This window comes from Aythya ferina, assembly GCF_964211825.1.
Source record: "Aythya ferina genome assembly, chromosome: 3".
NCBI lineage: Eukaryota > Metazoa > Chordata > Aves > Anseriformes > Anatidae > Aythya > Aythya ferina.
Window position 1 is genome coordinate 54,054,124 of NC_140298.1, and position 15,457 is coordinate 54,069,580.

At 37.6% G+C, this 15,457-nt stretch overlaps 1 protein-coding gene across 2 annotated transcripts in view; it reads left to right on the forward strand.

Annotated features, from left to right (window-relative positions):
* SCAF8 (SR-related CTD associated factor 8) overlaps positions 1-15,457 on the forward strand; it is a 184,087-nt gene that overhangs the window by 79,789 nt on the left and 88,841 nt on the right. Inside the window, exon 21 of one of the 2 annotated variants that reach the window (XM_084515842.1) lies at positions 11,264-13,647. The exons of the other annotated variant lie outside the window; for it this stretch is intronic. The gene's annotated coding sequence lies outside the window, so the exon portion shown is untranslated. Of the gene's footprint in view, positions 1-11,263; positions 13,648-15,457 lie in introns of those variants that run through there. 2 annotated transcript variants of the gene reach the window in all.

The following is a 15,457-nucleotide window of genomic DNA, read 5'->3' on the forward strand; positions in this document are numbered from 1 at the left end:
CAGCCACGTTTGCATACAACAGCCCAAGGTAACTGGTGTCTCAGCCACAAAAGTCAACACGCAGATGCAGTGCTTGTGGCAGAGTTCTTCCATCCAGGAAGCCAAGAGACAACTATCTTGGATGTTGTCTTTACTCCTTGAAGTAGCCTGTGGATTATTTTCAAGAGCCAGTAAACTAATCCCTCCTGTAAAGCAATTTCAACTAAAAATCACAGCCTTCTCTGACCATGGAAGCCTGCCATTGTTTTTAAGATTAATCTGCAACTTTGTAAACACAGCTCAAATAAAATTGCTGAAGGAACTATGCTGGATGACATGCCTCTTTGGTGTAATAGTAACCACAAAGAGATGAGATATAACCAGCTCCATCCTTACTGCTGTGACAGGTAGACGACATGCAGAATAATCAATATAACCTTCTCAGATAATCTGAGAACAAAACCAGAGCTAAGTCTGATGGTCTGATATGTAGTTCTAAAACATATCTGAATATATTAAAAAAAAAAAAAAAAAAAAAAAGGTGAAAAAATGGTGAGCAAGATAAATCCTGTATTGATAGAATAGTCGATGTGAGTATTGGTCTCAGACCAAAAACCAGTTTTATATAATCTGTTACGTGCCAAACTGCAACACTACATCTATAACCTTTGTTTGTTTGTTTTACTTTAGGAAAGGATCTATGTGATTCAGCTCTTTGAGCATGTTCCTTGTTTTCTTTATTGAAAATTGTCTGTAACAGTTATTTCAGACCTCTGTAAGCAGATGATAAATAACCACATTTTAGTTAAACTAGAACTTTCTTAATAGCATTTTCTTACCCTGCTATCAGTGCTATTTCAGTAGCTTTGTGGGTAACAACAGCATTTTTCTTTTTCTGAGAGGCTCCAAATATTAGAATTATTTTAGGGGAGTGGTTTTGGATTCAGTTTGTATTCATACTGATGGGTTATATATCATGTGTATTATATAATGCCTGTAATTTAAGAATCCACAACGAAAACAAAACATTTATTATACTCTGAGGCATTTCCAGGGAGTGAATAACTATGATTAACTGAATAGGCCATTAGCTACCACTATTACTCTGCTCAGATGCAGCTGAAAAAGCATTTCTTTAGCGGTAAAAATATTTGGCAGCAGTGAACTTGCAAAAAAAAAAATAAAAAAAATCTTTCTAAATGACATTTTTGGAAAGTCCTCTACATTCTTAGGCATCTCCAAATAAATTGTATTTAAAGGCACCAGACTGAATTTTGCTAGGTTGAAGCAGTTCAGGATATATAAGTATATAATTTTGTTGAATATTATATTTCACAAATCTTATTTTAACATTAGTAGGAATTCAGTAATTAAAGTAGCTATGGTGATAAAGTTTACTTTGGATTTATTAAGATTTCTTACTCAATTATCTCCATTACACTATAGGTATTTATTCCTTGTCAGATGTGTTTGTTCTCTGCTGAACATATGTTTTTCCAACTATTTATATCACTGCAGAGGCATGTGCTACAATTAGAGAATAAAATATATTCTGGCTCAGTTTATAATTGCAGAATTACCAATGAAATACTGATAGCAAGATTTTTCTATCAGTGCTACAAGCCAAATAGCACTACCATCCTAACTGTTGAACAACTTTTTCACTATTTTTCACTTTTTTTAAATGTTGTTTTGTCATTGAGATATGTGCTGAAAAGAACAACCTCTTATGCAGCTTCTATTACAATGTCTTTTTTTTATTTTTTTTATTTTTTTATTTTTTTGGTTTATTAAAACTTTTGCTTATAGCAAAGGAATTTGCCTTTGTGATGAATTTTTGTTCAAAAGAAAAAGCAGAATATATCTTCAGGGTACAAGAAGGGAATTCAGATTGTTTTTGAATTGAATATTCTCAACAGCTTAATCTGATTGGAGACTGAGTATTCTCTGAGGTTTCTTTATCTTTCTCTGGCTCAAACAATTCATTAATATATCTTCATGCTTGGCATGTCAGATCTCTTCAGAAATGCTGGTGGTAGTTACAGTTAGAGACAATTATAACAATTAGCACAAATATTTCTGGTTTAAATATTTTGGTGAATAGGAATGATATGAACTTGGCTATGTTGTTCTCTGGAGATCCTTGACATCCGGAGCCAGCTGTGCTCTTCTGCCACCGAGAGCTGATGGATGACTTTCTGAAGCTTGGGTGGTCTGTGCTGGAGCTGGGGAACAAAAATCCTAACTCTAGTGATAGGCTAGGCTAGAAGTTTTTGAAAAGATGATTGTCTCTGCTCAATTCATGTTGAACTTGACTTCAGTTTTCCCATTTCTGAAAAATGTATCTATTGTTTTAAAAAGCTAAATATTTTTAAGCGCCTCATGTAGAATGCCCAACAAACTTGAAACTTCACAAGATTTCAGAATCAAGCAGATGTAAAAGGCATCATTTTAATATCAATGATATCAAGCAATAGCAATTACCATTGTTTAAAACCAGATCAAAGTCTTTATTTTGTCAGACTTAACAGTGAGAATAGTGGTGATGGAGATGTTCTTATGTTGACATGAAGAGTGCCTTGGTCTGTATATTAAAAGAGAAAAGTGAATTCAGTAGCAGGTAAAATAATAAATTATTTTGTTTCCTCAATTAAGATTTCTTTTGGTCCTGTATTAGAGTATTTCATAAGATTTTGCTAATAATTAAGATAATTTATACAGAACTATTTTTTTCTAAAGGACAATAAAGATTATTCTTCTAAAAATATAGATTTAGCCATTTAACATATCTAAAATGTATTGTGAATGAATGTTGAAACAAATTATGCTGAACAGTTAGTCCACTTAATCCTCCAGCATTAGTAGTAAGTAATTGAGAACCCATAGCTGGAGTAATAATGGAAAATAATCTTTAAGAAGTGCAAGAACCTTGCATATGCCCTGAAACTCTGTCATCCCATAATGGGTATCTGAGGCATTTTTTGTATGTCGTGGTATTTGATTGGAGTAACTGTAATGGATGTGCAGTAACACCGTTATATATTCAATCAATGTTTTTATAACATGCCCAGAGACAGGCAACTAGAAAATGGAGTTAATGATCTGAAGAAAATGGTCTACAGAAAGATTGTCTCCAGCTTATTTAGTGTTCGACAGATTTACTAAGAATAAAGAGACATTTATAGACTAAAAAGAATATGGGGCTAAGGTATTCTGTTTACATAATTTATAAATTCAAAATTAAAGGCACCAAAATATATCTAGTGCCAAGCCCCATAAGACAGAGTCAGCACTGAAATTGTTTACTTTCTGATCAATAGGAGCTAAGGTCACAGAGAAACTACATGTAATGATAAATTGTATCTTATACCTAAAATAAATTTATTTAAGGCATTAATTTAAGCTGCTTCTTATCAGTAATTATATTTACATGTAGACTGGTATTTGTCAAGCAATTTTCAGTATATTTAGGAGAATCTTTAGGTTCCAAGGTTCTTGCAACTTTCTTGGCTATTCCTACATTTCTAATTCTCCTGGGAGGCAATTCCTGCACTTTGCTATTGGAAATGGCATTTCTACTGCAGAATGGGAGCTGTACAGAGCATGTGGAAAGGAAGCTGAAGGCCTCCACTGCGTGACTAAAGGCAGAGAGAAGACAAAACTCTTAGACAGCAAAGGGGCGTGCAACCATGGCAAAGCTTAATTCTGCAGATTGGAAAAGTCCTAGCAGATAACTGCAAGTGTGATTTTACTTTATCCAAAGAAAATATTGAAAGACTAGGATGCAGTTTAATAATACAAAAGTAAAGTCAGACATTTAAAGAAAGACAATTTCTGCAATTACTTGTTGGAGATATTAAAATGAGATAAAAGCAAAGTATATTTATTGGTTGTGAGATGTCACTGAGATATGGGTGTAAAACAGCTGTGTAAAAGGTAAATGCTATCTTAGGGCATATTAAATAAGATATTTCCAGCAGAGAGAATGAAATTATCAGTGCCTTTATAGACGGCCTTTATAGGATATAGTATGGAAGTGTCATCACTCATGTTCAAGGACTGAATCAGACTGGAACAGTCACAGAGGCAAGCTTTTGGAAAAGAATAGAAAAACTTACAAGGCGAGTGGACACAAATAGGTGTTGACTAATTTAATCTAGTAAAAGGAAACCTGGGAAAGAGACTATGGTCACATTCTCTGTAACTGCCTTCAAGTTGTACACACCAGAAAAGCAGAAAGTCTGCTTACTGTAGACACAAACCTCGGGGATATATATTGGTCATGCATAAATGTAAGCTGAAAATTATTATTAAATTAAGAAAAAAATGGGGGGGGGGGGAGAGAAGGTGTGGGGAGAGAGGTTCTAGCCATCAGAGCAATGAATTTCCGAAAGAGTAAATGAACTGATGGTACAGAGCTCAGTCAGTCAATGGAAAGGAGTAAAAGGAGTCTGCAATCTATGACCTTTCTTCTTGTTTTCCCATATGTGGTACCCATTCTACTCTGCATAGTAAAGGGCTACAGACAATTTTGCATGCTCCTGAGATTGCTCTTGGGAATGAGAAGTTCTCAGTGAGATGGCAAGCAAAGGTTGAAAAGCTAGATGAGGCTTCAGCTGTGAAAAAGAAGAAAAGGTTTGTTGTTTGTCTCATTATCTCCACAAGCCATCAGAGAGGTATGGCCCTGACTAAGGTGCAGAAAGGCAAGAGAGCTTCAAGCTCATTTCAGGGTCATAATGCTGATTTTTGTTTAATCTTGCTTCCTCAGCATCGCTGGAAGATCAACAGAGTCTATTACTGCTTTGAGATGGGGTAGGGTGCTACACTGCTGTTGACAACTGCTTGATCTCTGGTCCAGCTGAACATCAGTGACCGTGCAATGACTTCATATCTGCTTTGTCCTAGTGCAACCATTTACAGGAAAGTACCACCACCACAGCTGCTGCTTTGCTGCTATTCCCTGGTGAGAGGTGGCTGCTGAGCATTCTTTCTCCTCCTCTTCCTCCCACTCCCATCTTCTCCTCTCAGCTCCACCCCAGTGGAGGCTCATGCTGGAGGAAAGCAGTGGTGAAGAGCTATTGGGACAAACTACAACATTCACCTGGACCCTGGAAGCAAACAGCTCCCCAAATCAGTCTCAGGTGCCTTGAGGCAGAGCAAAAGTAGTCCTGCAGCCAAGCCCAGCTGAGCAGAGATTAAGGCTACTCTTTGTACCTTCAAGTCTTCTTTTGCAGTTTCCAGCTCTCACGCTCTACCGCACCGTAGCCACCGCAGCAAGTATGGCTTGGCTCAAGTGCAGACTGAGCGTGCTAGCCAGTGTGTCAGGAGCTGGCTCCTGGTCAAGATTCAGTCCCCTAGCTGTGTGGACTTCAGCCAACAGTAACGTAAATCCTTGTCTCCCTCACAGCACTGATGAGTGGGATAACTGCTTCAGTCTGCAAATCTGGCAGGCATCAAATCTGGCTGTTTCTTGTCCTGCACAAGTCAAACAAGAAAAATCACGGCTTCAAAAATTGTGAGACTGGCTTTAAAATCTTGAGAAATCTTAAAATTGATGCTCTGGAAATCACTTTTATCTTGTCCTTTGTTTTTCTCAGCTTCTTCTGAGCCTAGAGTCACATTTTGCACATTTTCTTTGCATATCTATGAGCACACAAAAGTAAGCTAAAAGATTAAAACTGAGATTGTCACATGAGCAGGTGAGGCCTTACAGAAAAAACTCACATCGTGGAGTACATGAAAAAATCTCCAGAGTTGACAAGGCCACATTTGATAAAGCCAAGGGCTGCATTTGGCCAGAGTTTGCACAGCTGCAATGAGGATACGTTTGGATTCCAGCATCTTTACTGAGGGAAGATGCAGGAGGTGAAAAAGCAGAGGCATAGATTACCTGAAAGTTGGGGAATCAAGTGGGAGGTCAGGGATGGCTCCAGTCGTTGGCTCGTGCAATGCATTTGCAGTCATACATCAGGGAAACTGCTGCAAGACTGCAAAATTCCCCCTCCAGTGCAGAAGTTGCCTAAGCCCACAATGAGTTGCAGGGACCCAGGCTGTGTTTGGAGGGCTAGCAATTGGGTTATCACTTTGTACCTCAGTCATGTCTGACTTACAGGATGCAGTATGACGCTCTACTGTTCATTTCTAGCTGGTATTACCTACATGTATACCACTACACTCAATGCAGAAAAGCTTATAAATAAAGCAGATTTTTTTTAACATGTTGTATAAGAATTTTTCCAATGATTTTAAATTATTTTCAAGAATGGCATATGCTACTTTTTTTCTAACTGTTTCATGAGATTGTCAAGCTGGCAGATCCTTGTTAGTTTTAAAATATATTTCTAAATAAATTATTTGAAAGTTTAGAGATTTCTTTATCCATTGTATTTAAGGGTAATTTGAATTTAGTTCATTGTAGCTTCTTTGTATGATATCAAGACTCTCAGATGTATTCTAATACATCTAATCTTCTTCTGCTTAATGTTTGTCTATTAATTTTGTTTTTTTAAAAAAATAGCTATGGTAATTTCCATGTAATACAAGTACAGAAATATTACAATAATTCAGACAACTCATTCATGCCCCCCTCCCCCCCAAAAAATATACCTTTTTACTGAGTCTTATAAATCACCATCAAAATTTTCAAATTTCCTACTACTTGTTTAGATATGACATCAAAATATGCAACAAGAAATGATGTTCAAAATAATAGTATGATCTTGATAGAGTCTTCACTAACATCAGGGACAGATGTTTCATAGTTTAATTCAAGTATATAATAGCTAGCATTTCCTCACCATAAAGTTTAAGACATTTAGGAACAAGTAGATTCAGATATTTCCTTCTCAGTAGTTTTCTCTCTAATCATAAATTTTCACTGAAATTTGAGGTCAGTTAAAACTTGGATGTTTAATGGTGCTTGCTAGCTTCAGAAAGACTTTTGCATTTGCTATCATTATTGCTGTTAATTAATTTGCTATTTGGTAACTTCAGAGTTATTTACCCTCTGTTACTAATTTCCCTCTGTCAATCAACATGCTAATGTTACACTGCTCTATATGCAGACTCATGTTTCTTGCTTTTGCAAAAATGAGTGGGACTCACCTAACTTTATCCTTGCAAAACATTTACACTGCAAATCTGACAGTTTTGTCTCTGTACTGTAGGGAGCTCTCAGCAATGGGAGACAGACACCCACACACCTCTAGGGCTGCTTCCTGCTGCTTACTTTAGGCACTTCAGAAAGTGTGGGACAAATTCTCTTTCAGAGGTGCCCAACACTGAGATACCTATGTTTAGAGAACTGAATCCCATCCTTAGAAAACCACCTCTGGTGAGCTGAATCACCCCCAATACCACTCCATATGACCAGAACAGCTCCTTTACATGTGGTTTGAGGTATAGGGAGAGATTTTGTGTGTATTAGAATCACAACTCTTTATGTAGCTTCAGCCATCATTGACAAGTGGCAGTCCCTCAAAAAAATACAAAATAAAATGCACTGGATGTGTATGACTTGATGTGCAGTCCCCACTTCTCTATCAGGAGATGATGGTGTTGTAATAACTATGCATAGGAAGCAGGATTCAACGGTGAAGAGCTTGCCTTCCCTTGCTTGCAAAGCAGTCAAGCTATGCCGATTTAATTTCTGGATTCCCATGAGAATTATGAAGATCTTTTAAGAGAGAAGTCACCATGTCACATACATCTTTCTATATCATCAGAGAAACAGCAGCTCTGCTGCTGCTGCTGAGCAAGCTGCTGCTCAGATCCTCTCTTAGCTGTACTTCTGATTGAGAGGTTTGTCTTTCCTTCCCTTTCACTGGCATCAAAATTCTTGATCTAAGGAAAGGTAGGAAATTCTAGCCCAGACTCTAACAAAATGAGGAAAGTAATTTTATTATCTGGATGCCTACAACTCTCAGTGAAGTCTCTTAAATCCTTTTAATTTAAACCCCCTGAAGCTATTCTCAGAGAACTGAAGACATCTGGTTAATCTCAGACTCAGGACTTTTGACTTCCCATAACAAGCGGAGATTTCTGTGAGAACCCTTCCCTGCCTTGGCGGGCAGACAGCTGGTTGTACATCATGACGGGTGCTGGCTCGGGCTGATTAGCCCATCCCTCCCTCTCATATTTCCTTCTTTTCCGCTGAAGAAAGTAGAAAGCATTTGTATGTTCTCTTTATGCTGTTGTCTTGCTGTAACCACTTGCTTTTCAGAGGAGAGACAGTTTCTCTGTTCACTGGAAATGTAATGCGATACATAGAATCACAGAACATACACCCCTAAGTATCAAATCAAATGAATTTTCTTGTTACTTAAAGGTCAGTTTTGCATGGTATTTAGTAACTAGTTGGTATTTCAACTTCCACTGGTCTCCAATTCTTCTGGTCCAGAGCTGAAAACATAGCACTGAACATCAGTGTGGAGGAACTGAAGTCTTGGGCTCCACTTCAGGAAGCAAGTTATTTCATGCTTGTGAGTGACTCAAATAACATAAATAGAATATATCACAGAATGAGAAGTAGAAAAAGTCTAGCATGTAACCCTTATTGGGTAAGAAGAATGATCTGTGACTCCTGCATTTGTGCAGTTGTCTTGTGTCTCCATAAAGAGTAATGTAAATGGTAGTCCTTTCTGTGCAAGTGTCAGTACAACTAGTTGTGTTGATGGTTGCGCTCCCTGTTTGTTATGTTTCTGATCAAGAACTTATGCAAACAGTAAACAGTAATTGTGCAGTTTGGAGTTTTGTGAGACTGTGTAACTAATGTATTTCCAATGAAAGCATTGCAGTGATGTCTTTGTTTTCTAAGTGAAGGTTTCCATTGAACAAAAATCAGTTTTAGGCGGTTATGAAAGAATTCCATTATGCTTAAATTAAAAATTATTCCAAAGCGCACATAATTCATAAAACTAGCATACAGATATACAATCAGTTCTTAGCAAGACCGCATTCTCACTTGAAATCTTTTCTCCATAATGCTTTCATTTTCAAAGTGTATATAATAATTCATTGTAAAAGATTTACTAGCATTGCCTGCTTTGTTTGAACAGCACTGTATGGCAATATATTTCAGTTGTTTATATGCTCATGTGCTCTAGGGAAACTGAGCTAGAATAAATTATTATGAAGTGAGTGCATAAATGATTTGGAAATCATATGCAGGGACTAGTTCTCAATGATACACTGTTAAGTGCACTTCTGCAAATATTTTTTCTTGTTCTGGTACTATTCAGTATTCTCATTGAGGGTTTGGATGAAAGGCTAGGAGATAGGCTTAATAAATACATAAACCAAAACAAACATGTTGGAAGCAAGGCTTACAGTTGAAAATGATCTTGATAAAGTAGTGGTGTAGCCTAGAAAATATCAGCTTTCCAGCAGTTAAATTAGAACTGCAGAACTGGACAGGTAGGTAAGCACAGTCAGCTGAAAAATATACAAATGGAAAATGCCTGGCCAGGCAGCAGTTCTGCAGAAAAGACCCGTGTTGTAATGATCCCAAGCTGAACAAGCGCCAGTGATATCATGCTACTGCAAATGAGGCCAGTCTTATAGTGGGCTATATGAACAGGAGTAATAAAGCATAAAATGTAACTATTTTAATCTACTCAGTACTGATAAGGCAACGGTGCTTTACTGAGCTCCAGGAATTGCAGCTGAAGCAGGATCCAGTCCAACTAGAGAGCATTAAGGACAGGCCAATGAGCCTAGTCAAAGATCTAAAACACATGGGCCTTCAGGGGAAGACTGAAGGGTTGTTTAGTCTAGAAATGAGAAGGTGGAAGGGATACATGATAGCAGCCTTCCTATAGCAATAGGTGACTCTGAAGAGGAAGGGATTTAACTGCCATGTATGCTGTCAGAATGGGAAGGGAATAATATGCTTAAATCAATGCAAGGATGATTTAATGTAAGCATCAGGGGAAAAAAAAATAGCAGCAAGGAAAAGTGGAGCCCATGAATAGGTTGTTTAGAGGGAACTCCTGGAATCTACAGCCTTGCAGAAGTTTAAAAATAGGTCAGACAAACATCAGTGAACACAGGTCAGAGATGGATGAAGTGATCAATCAAAGTACCTGCTAGCCTTAGTCCTTTAGGGATTTCTTTGTACGTGAAAATGATGAGGCTAATAACTGTACATACAAAAAGCACTCTGGGTCTCTTCACAAAATTTCAGGGTACGTAACAAGAAAATTAATATTAGTTCTGGAATTTATTGTATGATATCTGTATTTACATTAGACTGAAGCAGTTATATTTTTTCTAAATTTGCCAATGTCAGCATTAATTTTAAATAACTAATGTCCAATGGTTTTATGAATGGTCTTTATGAAATAAATAGGTGAATACAGTCAGATTCCTGTTGCAGGACATAAAACACTTAATTGCACTAATGTGAAAGGTCAGTCTTTAGTTCAATTATAGTGAATAGAAAAAAGATGGACACCTTTTAGAGATTACCTAAGGAGTGGAAGAATCACCCTCCAAAGATACCTCTGTCTCTCTCTGTACTTATACCGTAGCAATTATATATTGCAGGAGTATGGTTAGTCTTTCTTTTTCTCAGTCTGTGATATTAAAGGTTTAGTTCCTTGTAAAACAAATGTACCTGGTCTTCATAGAGGACTATCTGGATAAAATTTAATTGTCAGGAAATCAGAGTAGCTAACCTAGTAGTCTTTTCTGAGCCTCAGTTCTGTGAAGCCCACTGAATGAGTCACTTATAAAACACTAGGAAATGGTTAATAGTTGTTATCAATACATAATTGACATGACCAATATGTCAGAGATAGTTATACACCAAATCTACATAAGACACTTATTAACCTGTTGTATTCTTTAATTCTTTAATAACCGTCTAAATCATTTATACTGTATCTTGTGTACACTGTTTGTGAAAGACTAAACAGCACTTTTAGCCAGGGAATCTTCTATAAAAGATCAACTCTTCTTTACAGACATAATATACTAATGAGGCGTACATAATATACTAAAACACTAAGTTAATGGACAATTAAAAGGAAATTAATAATACTTCTAAAATAACAGTATGTTTGATCCTCACTAATAATACAGGAACCATGTATTATGAGACATCTTTCTCCCTCAAAAGCATCCTATAGGTTACAGAGAGATGGCAAACCTCATCAGAAATCTGTAATTTATGAAAAATTGCTATTGCCTGGTAAAAAAACAGTCTCATTTACAGGACTTTTTAGAAATTGGAATTACACTCCAAGAACCAGTGATGACTAGTTATTGTTCCTTTTGTCAACAGGCAAGATGAAGGAGGTTCTGGCAGCTTACCATGTCCCGGGCTCTGCAGAGTTAAGTGAGACGTGCGCCCATGTTCTAGCATGCATCACATCGCATCTTGGGTCTGAAGTGCCAGAAGGATCCCAGCGCTGCAGACTGAGACGGCTCTGAGCACCTCAGTACCCCGTTTCTGACAGAACCCAGGGGTGGCAAACTTACATACCAGTATTACCTGTCTGGGGCAGGTTTAATTTTATAAATTAAAACCATAAACTCTATGAGTTTCTAGACCATATTTGTGCTGTTGAGGATGATCTGCTCAAATGAACAGTTTTGCATCCATCGGAGAGACAGGTTCTTCTGCTGGACCAGAAGATGACAGCGGACTGTATATTGTACCTAATATCATTTGTAGCATCTCCTAGTGCAAATAATTGAAGAACAGGTTGCAAGAAAATCCTCTAGGGAATAAGATATGCTTTGTTTTGATCTACAAATTTTAAGAAATGTTTTGTTTTGTTTTGTTTTGTTTTTTTTTAAAATAACCACTTTTACATAACACTATGTGTGCAGTCTATGTGCAGCTCTTCACTGTGACTATCTGTATTCCAGAGATGATGAATTCTTTGTGAGACACCTGAACTTTTTTAGATTTGTGATGAATCCCTAAATTATGAAAGTATAATGGAAAACTAGAATGGAAAGTTTCCAGGGCTTTTATTTGAGTAGATGTCTCCAATTACTTCCTGTTAGTGTCCTGAAAGGTGAAGAAAAGGTCAGGAAGTAGAAAAAAAAAAAAAGACAAAAAAAGTTTTTTTATATATATATATATATATATATCCACCTATCAGAACATGTGTTGATTAAACAACCAAGGGGAGAGAAACAGCTAACTTATCTGAGCCCTCACATGAAAGGTCTGTGATTTGGGGCAGTATTTGCTCATTTTGTCTTGCAAATAGCTATAGAAAAGAAGGAATATATATATGCCCCACCATATGTGAAAAGGACATACCTGCCATTCCTTTATTTATTTTTGCTCTTTCAAACATTAAAGTGCCAGTTATTTGGAATGCTGTAGTCTGTGGTCTCTTTAAACTTGTTTAGTGAGATCCTTTCAGCAAGAACATTCCCATGATGGTGTAACTGCATGGTGACCACAGCTTCGGGCCTGTATAATAAAGATCTAAATTCAAATTTTTGTTTCTGACCATTTTCTCTACCTCCATGTCAGATCTGCGAAGTGTATGGTTAGAATCATGCTTCTTGCTGATCACTGTTTAGAAGATTTGATGAAAACTGTTAGAGAGGAAGGTATTCATGCACTTGGGCACTGTTTCTCCTTTGCATCATTATTTACATCAGGTTAAAGGGCAGAGGGATACAAAATGTTAGCAAATCAATAGTGATGCTTAAATTGAATTTGCACACAAGGCCCCAGGGCAATGAGGAGATCAGTCTCTTCACATCCTGGATTTATGGTCATTCTAAAGTACTTGACATCTGGTGTCTATTAATTAGTAAGCCTGGAAGGGTAGAGGAGGAAAAAGCTGCAGAAAAGCTGAGTCTAAGCTGGCTTTGATTTGCTGTGTGTGATATATTGTGCTGAGCATATGCACATCTGAGCATAAAAGCCAATTAGATTCTCTTTCTTTCCTCCTTATTTTCTTCTTCGAAGACAAAATTTTAAACTATAAAAATGTTCACGTAGCAACTGAGTTTGTGTGAGCAAAGACCGCACAATGCATTTCAAAAGTTAACATTGTCCTGACAAGGCTACTTTACCATGCTGCATATATATGTATGGTTTTGTCCTGCTGAAGGTATTGTTAGCTCATAGTAACTATCTGAATTTGTGTCAACAGAACAACCCTAATCTTTGAGGTTTTAGTCTGGCTTCACTGTGGCCCTGCATTTCATGTAGTCAAAAAAGGATGGCAGGGTGCTCACCACTCCTGAGCACTCTCCACAGCAGCACATTAAGTGGGGATAGGGTCAGACAGCAGCATTTCCTGAGCAATGCAAGATGCTCTAATGCTGCTCAAAGGAGGCAGTCCTTTCTCCCCAACCTGCACAGTCACACTGCCTCCCTGCTGGTGGCACAGACAGCTGTACACCTATGAGGCTTTCTGGTCTGGTTGAAAACTGCCCTGTTTTGGAGCTTAGCTCTTGTGCTGGTTCAGACACCAGGGAGGAGGTGGGAACACCTTTTTAGCAGCAGTTCAGTTTTAGGTCAGCTCACACTGATGGAGGAACAATGCATGCCTTCAGGTATCTCTAACTTTCAGTTAACTAACCTTACAACGAAACTTTTTAGTTAAGCACATTGCTTTCTTATGGCCAAAAACATTCTTTAATTTACTGACACTGCAAAGAGAATAAAGCATGAGAAATGAATTAATTTTAGTTTTTGTTGTTGTTGTTTTTTTTTTTTGTTTTGTTTTGTTTTTTTTTTTTGGGGGGGGGGGGAGAAGGAGAAGTGGTTACTTATGCAACAGCTTTATTTTAAGTACAAGAAAAATACATTGCTGTGAGAGGAACACATTCTTGGCATTCAAATTATTCTGCAGAACAACACTTTTTCAGAAAAGCAGAATTGAGAGCTGTGTGCTTTAGCAATACCAGGGCAGTATAAGTCTCCCATGCTAGCATATCTTTTGCTATTGATGAGGTATATGCTCAGTATTTGGACAGCTGGACCCACCAGATCTGTAGATGCTTGAGCTTGACCATGACACCATTTGAATTTGAATGTCAAAACTAATTGCCTCAAGAGCAGGGCCTGTGTCAGAGAAATGCTTTTTTTGTCTGTGCCTAATGGGAGCTGCTGGAAGCCTGGCCACTCTATTGGGTGAACTTTTCTGACGAGATGTATGCTGCTGCCCATCTGTTAAAGGAGCAATTAAAAAACAAAACAAAATAAAACAGGCAAACCTCCTGGCACTGTGGTAAGGGCAGAGGTTGGGCTTTTTGTTCTTGGGATAAATCCCCTTTTCAAAATCTTCCACTTACTTTCCCCCAGCATCTGGACAAGCCCTTCTTTGTGAAGGGACATGAATATGGAGAGACCTACAGTGCATCCATCTCTTCTAGTCAGTTCCAAAGGAACATTTCTAAAGTCATTGTTTTCTAGCAACTTTAAGCATTTGAATTGTGGTAGCAGTGGCTTTACAAACAGCATTAGCTAACTTTGATGGGTTAGATCAATTCAATATTTGCACAGTTAGAACAAATACTTAATGTGGACGATGTGGCTTAGTAGGCAATGTGTTGGTTTCTCTGACTGCATTTGATGTCTAAATATGTAGCTCTCATACAAATAGGTTGGTCTTCAGTCATTTTCTTAGCAGACAATAATCCAGTCCAAGAATAAGAAAATCTGTTGAGGGCCCAGACCTGGAAAAAAATAGTAGACTTAGGAAAAAGTCATTTGTCCAGTGTTGTTTGGGTACTGAACATCTTAGAAACAGTTGAGTATTCAAGTCACAGCTAGGATTTTGGTGACAAAATAAGTCTCTGCAATGGCTGATCATACAAAATCTTACCTGTGACTGCAGATCTCTTCCTACTGCCGAGTCTTTGCTTTGATAGCAAGGCCTTTTACAAATATCAGTCTGCTTTAGGTTATTTTGTTACATCACTTGCTTTTGAACTGCTGTGTACACTTGCTGTTAATGATTCAGATTATTCACACAGAGAAAACCCCAACAGTTGGCTATCAAATTGTTATTTACTTGTCAGTCATTGCCTCACAAATCCCAAGTTTTTGAGAAACCACGAGCTTATCTTATGAACAATTATCATTTACTTTTTAAGTTCTCTGTTGTGACCATCATCTAGAAACGTCCAAATACTTTTCAAATATTAAATGGAGCAGTCTCACAAAAATTCCAGGAAGCATACATGTTTATTCTAATTTGTAAGTAGATAAGCCAAGTCACTGAAGGGCTAGGTAACTTCACTGATGTTTCACAAGAAGTTGCCGCACTGCAGTCAACAATATACAAAAATAATGATTACCTTGTAAAAAATACCAACCTCTTAAAAAGTTGTTAGCATCATCATTCTCACTTACTGTGGTGTTTTAATCTTACCTAAAGAGAACCTCTCAGGCAACAGCTTCATTTCACCTCAGCTTCCCCAACAGCTCCATACAGGTCTGCTCTCCATCTTGCAAGGAAGAAGCTGCATAACTCCTTATGATAGCCTTAGCTTC